The sequence below is a fragment of the Hyperolius riggenbachi genome, chromosome 1 (genome assembly GCF_040937935.1).
Source record: "Hyperolius riggenbachi isolate aHypRig1 chromosome 1, aHypRig1.pri, whole genome shotgun sequence".
Lineage (NCBI taxonomy): Eukaryota > Metazoa > Chordata > Amphibia > Anura > Hyperoliidae > Hyperolius > Hyperolius riggenbachi.
This window is the reverse complement of record NC_090646.1, coordinates 571,440,050-571,453,840: the sequence shown is the minus strand read 5'-3', so window position 1 is coordinate 571,453,840 and position 13,791 is coordinate 571,440,050.

The window sequence follows — 13,791 nt, the reverse complement described above, 5'->3', positions numbered from 1 at the left end:
ATAGGCTGATGCCTATGACAGCCAATTGTTGTGAAAACAAGCCGATCGCTGTGAAAACAAACATACATTACAGCAGCGATCAGAGCCCACCAACAGAAAGCTCTGTTGGTGGGCAGAAAGAGGGGGGGATCACTTGTGTGCCAAGTTGTATGGCCCTGCAGCGAGCCCTTAAAGCTACAGTGGCCTGAAGTGTAAAAAATAGCCTGGTCACTAGAAGGGTGTAAGCCTACGGTCCTGAAGTGGTTAATAGAACATTAGTAGCAAAGAACAGAATCTCATTTTTTTTTTCAGTTATATGGCTTTTTTTTATAACATTGCATCATTTTCTAATATTTGCAGTTTGCTACACTCTGCATTTAAAACTATGAAACAGAGCAGTAAACTCTTATCTGAAGTTTTCTTTCACGGTTTCTTTGATGTGTAAGTGCTTCAAAAAATAGCACTGTAGCTGACCAAGTTTGGTCGGGAGAGCTCAAAGAAGCTCTTTTGCATAGATAACAAGTGAAGTTTCTTAACTCTTCCTATACTGGAAACAATATTCAACTCATATCTTTGCTACTAATATTCAATTACTTAGCTGTACTATGCATGTAATTCATTATACTGTATCATAAGTTTATTTTAACTTCAGATTCCCTTTAAAGAGAACCCGAGGTTGGGTTCTGACAATGCAATCCACATACAGAGGCTGGGTCTGCCTATACTGCCCAGCCTCTGTTGCTATTTCAATCAATCCCCCCTAAGCCCCCATGCGCTCTGCTATCCCCATAAATCACAGCCGTACTGCCGACACGCAGTGTGTCACAGCGGGCTGTGTTTATCTCTGTACTGTCAGTCTGCCGCTCCCCCCGCCTCCTGCGTAGCTTCGGTCGCCGCCCGCGTACCTTCTCTTCCCGCTGATTGAAGGGGCGGGACCGGAGCTATGCAGGAGGCGGAGGGAGCATGCAGAGTGACAGTACAGATGTAAACACAGCCCACACAGCACGGCTGTGATTTATGGGGGATTGCAGAGCGCAGGGGGAACTTAGGGGCGATTGAAGTAGCAACAGAGGCTGGGCAGCATAGGCAGACCCAGCCTCTGTACGTGGATTGCATTGTCAGAACCCCGCCTCGGGTTCTCTTTAAAGTGAGACACTATGCATAAACCCATGAGTGCAATAGATATAATAGCTAGGGGTAGTAGAAGGATACCCCTCACTGGATCCGAAATAAAGTAGCTGACAAAAGTTAATCTATCAAACAAAGGTATACATACATATTTATATATACTAAGAAAAGGTCTAATTGCTCTATAAAATGTTGTAGAAATTGAGAATTGCACTATAAAAAGCAAATGCCAACTAATTCAGGCTTTGTAATAAAAAAAAAAACACAACAGGAAACACCAAGGAAATGCTCTTTAGTAAAAAAAAAACCAACAAAAAAAACAAAACATTATGACCGTGATCAATAAAAGTGACCATTCAATTGAGAACAATAAGCACACAAGCAAATGTTAGGGAGGATTCATACGTGCCCATGTGTAAAATGCATGCAATTTTTTGCTTAAACGTTTCTACGTTTGTGATTTTTGTTTTTTTTTATTGTTGAATTTCTGCGCGCAGTTCTGAGAAACATTGCTAAATGAATTTTTCATTGTGAATTCACAAATGAACAAAAATAAAATAAATTAAATAATAAGCAATGCGTGGTGGTAATCATGTTTTCAAGGAATCACAAATCGGACAAGGTTTTTAATAAGTGTGAGCCCTGCCTAATCCAAAATTTCATGGAGTGTTTAGTGAAAAAGATTAAATTAAACCTGTAAACTCCTCCACCTGTGTGTGGAAGGAGTTGTTGCATTATTTTCTTATGTGTAAACATCAAAAAGAATCTTTAAAAAAAAAAAAAATTAAACCTGTAAGGTTTGGGGCCAAAGGAGGGGGGGGGGGGGGATGTCAGTCAGATACTTACTTCAGGAAGGGGAAGTTTTTGGATCAGAGGCGTGGCCACACTGCGCCTGCTCGGTAGCACGGACCCGTTCGGGCGTTGGCAGGAAAAGCCAGGCCCAATCAGGTCTATGCTACTGCACATGTGCAAGCCATCATCATAAGTTGACAAGTGGTTTTGCAGAGGATCGGCGAGGAGGCGCAGGATGGAGAAAGCCTCTGGATCAGAGGTAAGTACCCAAATTGGGCACTTTTTCCTTTAAGATTCAATACGGATCTAGTAGAAGAAAACATATGGTCGCAGTGCATCTTTGCCATAAGAGATTGTTCCTGATACAGAGATCCAGGGCCGGTTTAAGCAACAATTATTATTATTATTATTATTATTTAGTATTTATATAGCGCCGACATATTACGCAGCGCTGTACAGTGTATATATATCTTGTCACTAACTGTCCCTCAAAGGAGCTCACAATCTAATCCCTACCATTGCCATATGTCTATATTATGTAGTGCTGTAGTCTAGGGCCAATTTTTTTTTAGGGGGAGCCAATTAACTTATCCGTATGTTTTTGGAATGTGGGAGGAAACCGGAGTACCCGGAGGAAACCCACGCAGACACGGAGAGAACATACAAACTCTTTGCAGATAGTGCCCTGGCTGGGATTCGAACCAGGGACCCAGTGCTGCAAGGCGAGAGAGCTAACCACTACGCCACCGTAGTGGCCCCAGGGCAAAATAAACCTGGGGGGGCCCCCCCAACAGATACCCCGGAGCAAAAATTGCCATTAAGAAACCTTTTTTGCAGCTGGTATACTCAGGGTTTGAAGCCCCAATCGGTCGGAGCTCCACATTCTGGCTACCCCAGCCTGCATGGGGGACAAGGGGTTAAAAAGTTTCAGGAGGGGGGAACCCACATAATTAAAAAAAAAAATTCCCACACTCTAAACATAAAAAAAAATATTGGGAAAATAGGAAAAAAATGCCAGGGATCGTCATACAGCCATATTGCGGCTGTATAGCGATCCCTGGCCAAAGCACTGCGGCTGCGTATGGACAAGCTGGAAACCCCGTCAGGAAATTTATTGCTCTTTCTTTTGATACATGTAAAATTACACTACCGTTAGGTACTAAAAGTGACATTTACCGCATTTAAAAGTATACTTTTTTCCTTCGAAACTTTAAAATTTCTCAAAAACTATAAGGTCGATTTGAAAAAAATGTTTTCCTCTTGTAGCCACTGGGGGCCCCTACAAGCTCTGGGGCCCTGGGGCAGCTGCCTCCTTTGCCTCTATGGTAGCGCCGGCCCTGCAGAGATCAAGCATCTGAACAAATATTCAGATTGCTATCTGCATTGCTTCAACAAGGTTGGAAATTGGCAAATCTGAACCTTGTTTATACAGTAGAGGGATCTGTATCTGTATATACACTGTGTAAAGCTGAATACTCACCTGAAGTTGGATCTGGGGAACCTCACAGTGACGCCTCCCGATCTTAAAGGTCCGTCACGATGGCCGTTATCACTGCGTGTCGCCAAATATCATTTGTGTAATTGCGCACCTGTACCGATGCTCAGGGCTAAAAAATAACCTCCCCACCCGCACTATTGTATAGTGGGTTAAGCCTCAAGAGAATACGGACAGTCTGAATATACATTACTATGCAGTGCCAAAGGGTAGTAACCAAATCAGGTAACCTCAATTCATCTTCTCAGGTATCTGACAAGAGTCATGTGAGATGTGATTGGCTGCCATACGTTAACTGTCACCGTACCCTGTGCTGCTTTATACAATACTTCCATTGGTGTTACATGAAAAGAGAACCTATGACAGCTACAAAAATTCACTAATAAAATACAGAATATTTGTTACTGTGCTTCTGATTCATGGAATACAAGTGCAAGTCACATAAAGATACCAGCATGAAAAAAGCTGCATGCGGTTACATGTTGTTTGATTCCTTGTTCAGCTTTCTATGGAAGAACCTGCATTTAGCATTAAGCCCTTCTGTGATTTTCCCCCTCTGTTTGGAAATACACATGATAAAGACTTTCTTCTATATATGTCATCAGTTTAAATAATATAATAGAAACTGAAACATGAAGAGGACACTCTGATAGCTACTGGCGACAGGCAGTTCCTGTTTCAGATACATGTAATCAGAAAGCCCAGGATTAAGGGCCGGTTCACACTTGCGGTTTTGCAAAAACCGCACCGGATGTCCGGACCGCACCGGAGCCGGATCGGACCTGAACCGTACGGTTCCTGTCCGGATCCGGTCCGGTTGCATACGGTTTCCGTGCGGTATGAACACGGTTGCGGTCCGGATCCGGATAGTAACAACCTGTATAAAAACAAAAAAAAATGTTGGGGTCTGGGAGGTCAGCAGAAGGGGGACCTGTGGAATCAGGCCCTCTGCTGTTTAGCACTCACCTCCACCTCCGACATGCTGCCAACATCTCCGGATCCGGATCCAGCTGTGCTGCTCCACTCCAAAATGCTTGCCCATGTGTCCCCAGCCAATATCGCCGCAAAAATCCGCATAGGAAGTGGGGTAGAACATCCGGATTTTTTGCCAGTGTGTTGTGCGCTCTCCGGTTCTCATTGGTTTCCATTGGCCGGATGGTGCAGTCCGGCTCCGCCCCGGATACGGCTGCCGGAGGAGCCGGACCAAAAAATAGCGCATGTTGGAACGGACACCGGAGTCCGGATCCGGTCCGGCTCCGGTCCGGACGAAACGGACACATGTGAACCCTGGCATAGACTTACATTGCTATGCCGTGCGTCCGTTTCGTCCGGCCAGCATGCGGTGCGGCTCCGGCACGGCTATTCCGGATAGCCACCGCTAATGTGAACCGGGCCTAAAAAGACTTAAAAAAAAATTGCCATTATTTTCATGCCTTTCAAAATCAAATTAAACAGAAAAAAATGGTGAGAGAAAATGACAGCAAGTAATTATAAGCCCCTTTATTACAGTTTATTGCAATGTTATTAGTTGTATTATTAGTGGGCTGTACGTCTTGAAAGTGGCATGTTTGGTGGCATTTGTGTAGGGAAGGAGTCAGACTAGCACGCTTCCTGTTTACTAAGCGCCAATAGTGATAACTGTTGCTTACAGGGAGGAGGGGGTGAAGCACACACAGAGTAAAGTTTTTAGTTTTTTTGTTGGATTGCCAAAACCGTTCACTTTTCTGTGTAGAAATCCTTACCTAGGAGAGCTACTAACCAGAGCCTGTTTCTCCAGCTGCTAGAGTCACCCTGTTCCTGCTAGTGAAGGGAGTTTGCTGTCCTGCAGGAGTCTTCATTAACCCCATAGAATGACTTCTTCCTCAGCAGTAAGAGGCAAATTTATCAAAACCAGTGCAAGCAAAAGTGAAGCAGAAAGGGTAAACATTGAAATTGCTCAGAGTAATATAGGAAATTATACTTTCCCTTTAATGTCTTTTCTTTACACGCCTTTAGACCCTAAAACCAGGAAAAAAATCATACCGCAGAGAGATCTGCAGCAGCCATGTACTTCCTCACCTCTCTGGGATCCAGCTCTGCAATTCTCCATCTGTCCTCTGGCGTTTTAACCTTGTAGTGAGATCCCCATCTGTCGTTATGATGGCAAACTGCGATCTCACCAAAGGGATCCAGAGCGTCCAAGGCCCGGAAGGAGAATGGCTGCCAGTGTTTGGATCCCGGGGTAGGTGAGTTGGAATGCCCGCTGCGCTTAAAGAGACACTGAAGCAAAAAAAAAAATGATGATACAATGATTTGTATGTGCAGTACAACTAAGAAATAAAACATTAGGAGCAGAGACATAAGTCTGATATTGTTTCCAGTACAGGAAGAGTTAAGAAACTCCAGTTGTTATCTATGCAAAAGAGCCATTGAGCTCCACGACTTTTAAAGTCGCAGAGAGCTCTGTCTTCTTAATCTTGTTATCTCAACTGTCAGTCACTGTATCTTCTTTTTTCTGCAGATGAAGGTCAATAGTTCACTGTCCTGCTCTGTAAAATCATTTAGAATGCTGAGTAGCGTGGAAACTGCAAATATTAGAGAATGATGCAATGTTATAAAAAAAAAACCACTATATAACTGAATATAAAAATATGAGAATACTTTCTTTGCTACTAATATTCTAGTAATTAACCATACTACACAACCAATTCATTATATCATAATTTTTTTCGCTTTAGTGTCTCTTTGAGGCTCTGCATATAACTCCTGGCGCCTCCCCCGAGTCAGGCTCGGGATTACCGCTCCTGGCTTCTTTTTTTACGAGGCTGCGTCGGGATTACCACCAGGGAGCATAACGGAATGTTTTATGAAAATTTATATCAAAACATACATAAATAATAAATCTCTTCAGTAAGAAATTGGGGATCAGAGGAGAGGTAGACACGAGATAAAAATAAAAAAGCTCACTTGTTGAATTTCCATTTGTCTTTGGAAGCCATCCGTCACTAATAGGGAGATCTGAAAGGTCAGAATGGAAGGACTTCCAACTGGCACTCTAGGTCAAATAAATTTGCATATTATTCTTCTAGGTTTAGCTCTGGCACACAAATCTGGCACAAAATTTGGACTGAAGATGACCTTCAGTTATGTATTTTACAATCATATGATCATTTTTTTAGTGTTCCAACTCACTCTTCACATTGATATGTTTGCCTTATATTTTGGATAAGGCCATTTTCACAGTCAACCATGTTTGACTAACATGCTAGTACAGAAAAGTGATACTTAAGGAGATGAAATTCAGAATATACACATCTTCCACTGCCAGAGTACAGACTGCCTAAAAGATGTCATGCTCTGCTATTTACAGAATGACAAGTCATATGTAACCCATTCTACATCTGAATAGTGCGCAGCATTCTTCGAGAGCCAGAGATGCCACCATCCTTTCACGGGAGGAACAGAGCTACAATACAGTGCTGCATGTCATTACACTGGAATTACAAACAGACTGACATCAACATTCTCTCACTGGCCTCCCATATAACACTTTGCATGACTGTTTAATTTCCTATTTAAAGCCAATTAACTGCTGCATGCTTCTGTTAGACAAAGAAACACATATACTGTCTGGGGGCATCCGGGGGTCACTCAGAGTTTCCCCAGATTGATGGGTCCATGTTGTGAGACCTTTTACTGAACTTTGACTAAACTTTGCTCTTTATGTAAATGGCAATTGCAGGCCAAACCTGAGGACATGGTAATGCTTGGGTCATTTGTTTTTCATAAACTAATGTCACAACTCTTAAAACAAGTTTAGCCCAAAGAATGCCAAAGTACATTTTAATATGACATTAAATTATTGGATTTTGTTTAAGCCATTACTCAACGCTAAAGAACCATATGCCATCTACATTTTTGTTTGTTGTATTTAGAGATATGGGTCTTTTTAAAAGAAATTATGTTGACAGACTCCTGTTTGGCTCTCATATAGTATTCCTACATGTATTAGGTATAGTAATTATTATTATTATTGTGCTTTTATATAGCACTGACCTCTTCTGCAGCATTGTACAGAGTACATCGTTATGTCACTGACTGTTCTCAGAGAAGCTCACAATCTAATCCCTACTATAGTCATGGCCCAGTGTCCTTTTCATATGTAAATACTCACCAAACGACCCAGGAAGATGATTCCCAATGACATCCCTCAAGAAAAACATAGCCAGATTGTGTAATGATTGTAGGTAAAATTGCATAGTGGGTACTTGAGGCTAATTTTGGGTGGGAGCCAATTAACTTACCAGTATGTACGCCGTTACGATCATAGGAACCCCAAATAACAACTATTGAATTAAATACAATACAAGTACAAATTAAATAATAGAGATGGCGACTTGAGATGTCGCAAACAAAGAATTTTCTGTTCGCGAACGGGAAACTTCTGCAAAATGTTCATAAACAGGCGAATCTGGCGAACCGCCATAGACTTCAATGGGCAAAACCTCCTGCTGTTTAAAATGTAAGTTTACTTTATGGCTAGCTGCACCCTGTTGCTATTTCAAGTTTGCATTAACAAACAGAAATTGTGGCGGCATGCCATATTCAAATATATATATATATATATATATATATATATATATATATATATATATTTAGACATAACCAATGAAATGCTTTTTTTTCAAAGCAGATGCAATTTGGTTGCAATTTGTATTGATTGAAACAGGCCCAATCTTAATTATTATTATTATTATTTATTGTATTTATAAAGCGCCAACATATTACGCAGCGCTGAACATTAATTTAGGTTACAGACAATATTTAGGGGTGACATACAGCAATATGACAATACAGGAATAATAGAAAAAGAGATTACACAGCACAGTATGAGTACAAGGTAATGCTTAGTCAGTCACTGGATGGAGCATGGAGATTAGGCAAGTTAGGTTCACTCAGATGCATAGCATGGGTTCACAGTAATGGAGGTGCATGATCAGGTAGGACACAAAAGGAGGAGGACCCTGCCCAAAGGCTTACAATCTAGAGGGAGAGGTAAGGACACGGACGGTAGGGGACCAGAGTTCAGCTGTAGGTTTAGAGCACTTGTGAGGGGTAGTAGGCCAGAGTGAAAAGGTGAGTTTTGAGGGCTTTCTTGAAGATGTTGAAGGAGGGGGCTGCCCTAATGGGTGGAGGTAGGGAGTTTCATAGTGTTGGAGCAGCTCTTGAGAAGTCCTGGAGGCGTGCATGGGACTGGGTGATGCGGGGGGCGGTTAGGCGAAGTTCATTGGAAGAGCAGGGTGAGCGGCTAGGTGTGTACCTCTGAGTAAGATCGGAAATGTAGGTTGGACAGGTTTTGTGGACAGATTTGTAGGTCAGACACAGTATCTTCAATATTCCCTATAGTTGCGCTCAGTCCCTTGATCCTTACATCCAGATTCCAGGGGCCAATCAAATATTGCACCTTAATGAACAAAAGATATATATAGTGTAATATGTTCTGACAAAAGAGATTAGCACCCTTTTAGTGACAGTCACACTCTGGGAGCAGTGTATATGTATAAATCAAGGTAAGATGCCCGACACCACCTATATCAAGCACTCCCCCCCTAGTTATCCCTGCTCACCAGCAGCAAAACACAGCAGGTATCACATCCAGTTCACCACACTGCTAAATGCTCAATGTTGCCGTCATCAAGGTTAATATGCTTTGGACATAATCTAGGGCTCAAACAAGAAGGATCATGTGTAAAACCGTATTATTTAATACAACCTTTAAAACCAGTAATGCCCGTACATGAGAAAATAAGTAAACAGCATAAATATCACCATCTCTGGATCAGGAAGATAGCAGCGTCCCGCATCCCCTCTCCGTATGCTCCTCTTGGTGTGTAGGCCTTGGCTCCGCCCTACCGGTTTCGTCATACAATGACTCATCAGGGGCTAAAGGTCATATCCCACACCAAGCTTATAAGGCCCTCCACGCCGCCCTATCCACGCCCCGCATCAGCGAGCGCAATGATCTACAGCGGCGTTCTTCACTCCGTCATCCCCGGCCCTCCCATTCTCGCGATGGATACCTAAGCGTACGTTATTGCGTACGACGCATGAAAGCCGCTGCGTGCCACCATGCGTTCCATACGCACTTCCCCTGTGCGGACACGTCTGCGCCCGTCCGGACACAGACACCTCCACACAAACAGTTCCGCACGCCATATCTTCTCCTATACAGCCTGATGGCGTTACAACCTATGGAAAATAAAAACACCACAACCCTCCCCCTCCCACTGTAGCCACCCCAATCACATATCAACTAACCTATCACAACATAGATCACTCCTGCAGCCCTATATGCTTTAGGTCACAATTATACAGTAATTATTTCTTCCCCCAAACATTTCAATAACATATTTATTAATATAAATTTTACGTGCCACATTTCCATAATAAACAATCCCATAATCAAACACTCATAATAAGCATTAATAATCAATCTTAACTCTAATACCTTTGTATCATATTACAGTGCCCCATATACACTTATATAAATGTGAACATATATTAGACTCAGATCCTCCTACTAAAATTGTGACATCCCTGATGCAGACACAATGTCTACTTCATAACATATCTTCCCCCCTGTGCAAAGTTTTTGTGCATAGACCCATTATCTGCAAACCACTCTCTACTTTATATTTCCACCCCCCCCCCCTTTTTCTTCCCCTCCCTGTGCAACTTTAGTGCCTAGATCATCCACCAATTCCCCATTCCCAAAAGATGGCTCATAGCCAATTAGCTTCATAAAGTGCATACCATATCCTAACTACCCCCCTATACAATACTGTTAATCATTATTCAAAAAGCAATTGATGTCAATATCTATATTTAAACCGTCAGGTTTCAATGTTTGCAAGTTATATATCCATCTTGTTTCTGCCTTACTTATTTCACGCAATTTGTGACTCCCCCTCCAATTGGGGTTCAATTTTTCAATCCCACAAAATTTCATTTTTGCTGGATTGCACTGATGACTTAATTTGAAATGTGAGGATACACTGTGATTATCATGGCCTTTCGAGATTTTATATATATGTTCATTTATTCTTTTCTTAAGTGTGCGTGTGGTTCGTCCCACATATTGGTATCCACATTCGCACCACATCAAATATACCACATGATTACTCTGGCATGTTATAAAGTCCCTTATTTTAAACGTCATCCCATTTGCCTTAGATTGGAATTCCTTAGTTTTAACTGCAAGTCCAAACTCGCAGCCCCTACAATCTCTGCAGGAAAAGAATCCATCACTTTGCCAATGATTCCTCTTTTTAGATTCTGGAGGGTTGACACAACTTGGGACCAGAGCATCCCTCAAATTAGGGGCTCTTCTATAGATAAACTTAGGGCTTGGAGGTAAAATTCTACTGATCACCGGGTCACTGATCAGTATTTTCCAGTTCTTTTTTATAATACGCTCAACTTTTTTATATTGTTTCGAGTAACTTGATATAAATGCCAACTGAAATTCGCCTTGTTTGTCCCCTCCACTCCTAGTTTTTAGGAGGTCTTTTCTCTCCATATTTTGGACTTCCTGTATAACTTTGTCCAGTCCCTCTCCACGATACCCCTTTTCCATGAACCTATACTTAATTACATCTGTTTGTCTTTGGTAATCCTGTATGTTAGTGCAATTCCGCCTCACTCTCATCATTTGGCCTTTTGGTATTCCTCTTATCCAGGTTGGGTGATGGCAGCTCGTTACAGGGATATACCCGTTTCTGTCTGTTTGTTTGAAAAAACATCGGGTAATTACATCATTTCCTTCCTTTGCTTGGTCCTTCCTTATCAAGAAAATATCGTTTGATGTTAATTTTACGTACAAATTTATGCACATCAATATATGTATCAAATTTATTCATATTTTTTGCTGGTGCGAATTTCAAGCCTTTATTTAGCATTTTTATTTCTTCCTTATTCAAGTCTACTCCACTGAGGTTATATATACCCTCATCCTTGGCTAATCTATATATGGCCAAATGGGAAGAGGTGGCTATAACTAAAGTAAGGGGAGAACATCACCCTATGGAAACGGTTCATTGATGACCTATTGATATTTTGGACGGGTGAACTGGGACCCTTTGAGGAGTACATAGGGGTTGTAAATAATCTGGTTCCAAATATTAAATTAACGGTAGAAATGAGCCCAGAAAGCATTCACTTCCTAGATCTGGAGCTTCGAAAGGAAGGAAATGATGTAATTACCCGATGTTTTTTCAAACAAACAGACAGAAACGGGTATATCCCTGTAACGAGCTGCCATCACCCAACCTGGATAAGAGGAATACCAAAAGGCCAAATGATGAGAGTGAGGCGGAATTGCACTAACATACAGGATTACCAAAGACAAACAGATGTAATTAACCACCTGAGCGGTCTGGACGAGCTCAGCTCGTCCAACACCGCCGGAGGTCGCCGCTCAGGCCCTGCTGGGCCGATTTTTATCAAATAAAGTGCAGCACACGCAGCCGGCACTTTGCCAGCCGCGTGTGCTGCCTGATCGCCGCCGCTCTGCGGCGATTCGCCACGAGCAGCGGCGAAAGAGGGCCCCCCTAGGCGCCTGAGCCCTGCGCAGCCGGAACAAAAAGTTCCGGCCAGCGCTAAGGGCTGGATCGGAGGCGGCTGACGTCAGGACGTCGGCTGACGTCGATGACGTCACTCCGCTCGTCGCTATGGCGACGATATAAGCAAAACAAGGAAGGCCGCTCATTGCGGCCTTCCTTGTTTATTATGGGCGCCGGAGGCGATCGGAAGATCGCCTCCGGAGCGCCCTCTAGTGGGCTTTCATGCAGCCAACTTTCAGTTGGCTGCATGAAATAGTTTTTTTTTTATTTAAAAAAAACCCTCCCGCAGCCACCCTGGCGATTTAATCAGAACGCCAGGGTGGTTAAGTATAGGTTCATGGAAAAGGGGTATCGTGGAGAGGGACTGGACAAAGTTATACAGGAAGTCCAAAATATGGAGAGAAAAGACCTCCTAAAAACTAGGAGTGGAGGGGACAAACAAGGCGAATTTCAGTTGGCATTTATATCAAGTTACTCGAAACAATATAAAAAAGTTGAGCGTATTATAAAAAAGAACTGGAAAATACTGATCAGTGACCCGGTGATCAGTAGAATTTTACCTCCAAGCCCTAAGTTTATCTATAGAAGAGCCCCTAATTTGAGGGATGCTCTGGTCCCAAGTTGTGTCAACCCTCCAGAATCTAAAAAGAGGAATCATTGGCAAAGTGATGGATTCTTTCCCTGCAGAGATTGTAGGGGCTGCGAGTTTGGACTTGCAGTTAAAACTAAGGAATTCCAATCTAAGGCAAATGGGATGACGTTTAAAATAAGGGACTTTATAACATGCCAGAGTAATCATGTGGTATATTTGATGTGGTGCGAATGTGGATACCAATATGTGGGACGAACCACACGCACACTTAAGAAAAGAATAAATGAACATATATATAAAATCTCGAAAGGCCATGATAATCACAGTGTATCCTCACATTTCAAATTAAGTCATCAGTGCAATCCAGCAAAAATGAAATTTTGTGGGATTGAAAAATTGAACCCCAATTGGAGGGGGAGTCACAAATTGCGTGAAATAAGTAAGGCAGAAACAAGATGGATATATAACTTGCAAACATTGAAACCTGACGGTTTAAATATAGATATTGACATCAATTGCTTTTTGAATAATGATTAACAGTATTGTATATGGGGGTAGTTAGGATATGGTATGCACTTTATGAAGCTAATTGGCTATGAGCCATCTTTTGGGAATGGGGAATTGGTGGATGATCTAGGCACTAAAGTTGCACAGGGAGGGGAAGAAAAAGGGGGGGGGGTGGAAATATAAAGTAGAGAGTGGTTTGCAGATAATGGGTCTATGCACAAAAACTTTGCACAGGGGGGAAGATATGTTATGAAGTAGACATTGTGTCTGCATCAGGGATGTCACAATTTTAGTAGGAGGATCTGAGTCTAATATATGTTCACATTTATATAAGTGTATATGGGGCACTGTAATATGATACAAAGGTATTAGAGTTAAGATTGATTATTAATGCTTATTATGAGTGTTTGATTATGGGATTGTTTATTATGGAAATGTGGCACGTAAAATTTATATTAATAAATATGTTATTGAAATGTTTGGGGGAAGAAATAATTACTGTATAATTGTGACCTAAAGCATATAGGGCTGCAGGAGTGATCTATGTTGTGATAGGTTAGTTGATATGTGATTGGGGTGGCTACAGTGGGAGGGGGAGGGTTGTGGTGTTTTTATTTTCCATAGGTTGTAACGCCATCAGGCTTTATAGGAGAAGATATGGCGTGCGGAACTGTTTGTGTGGAGGTGTCTGTGTCCGG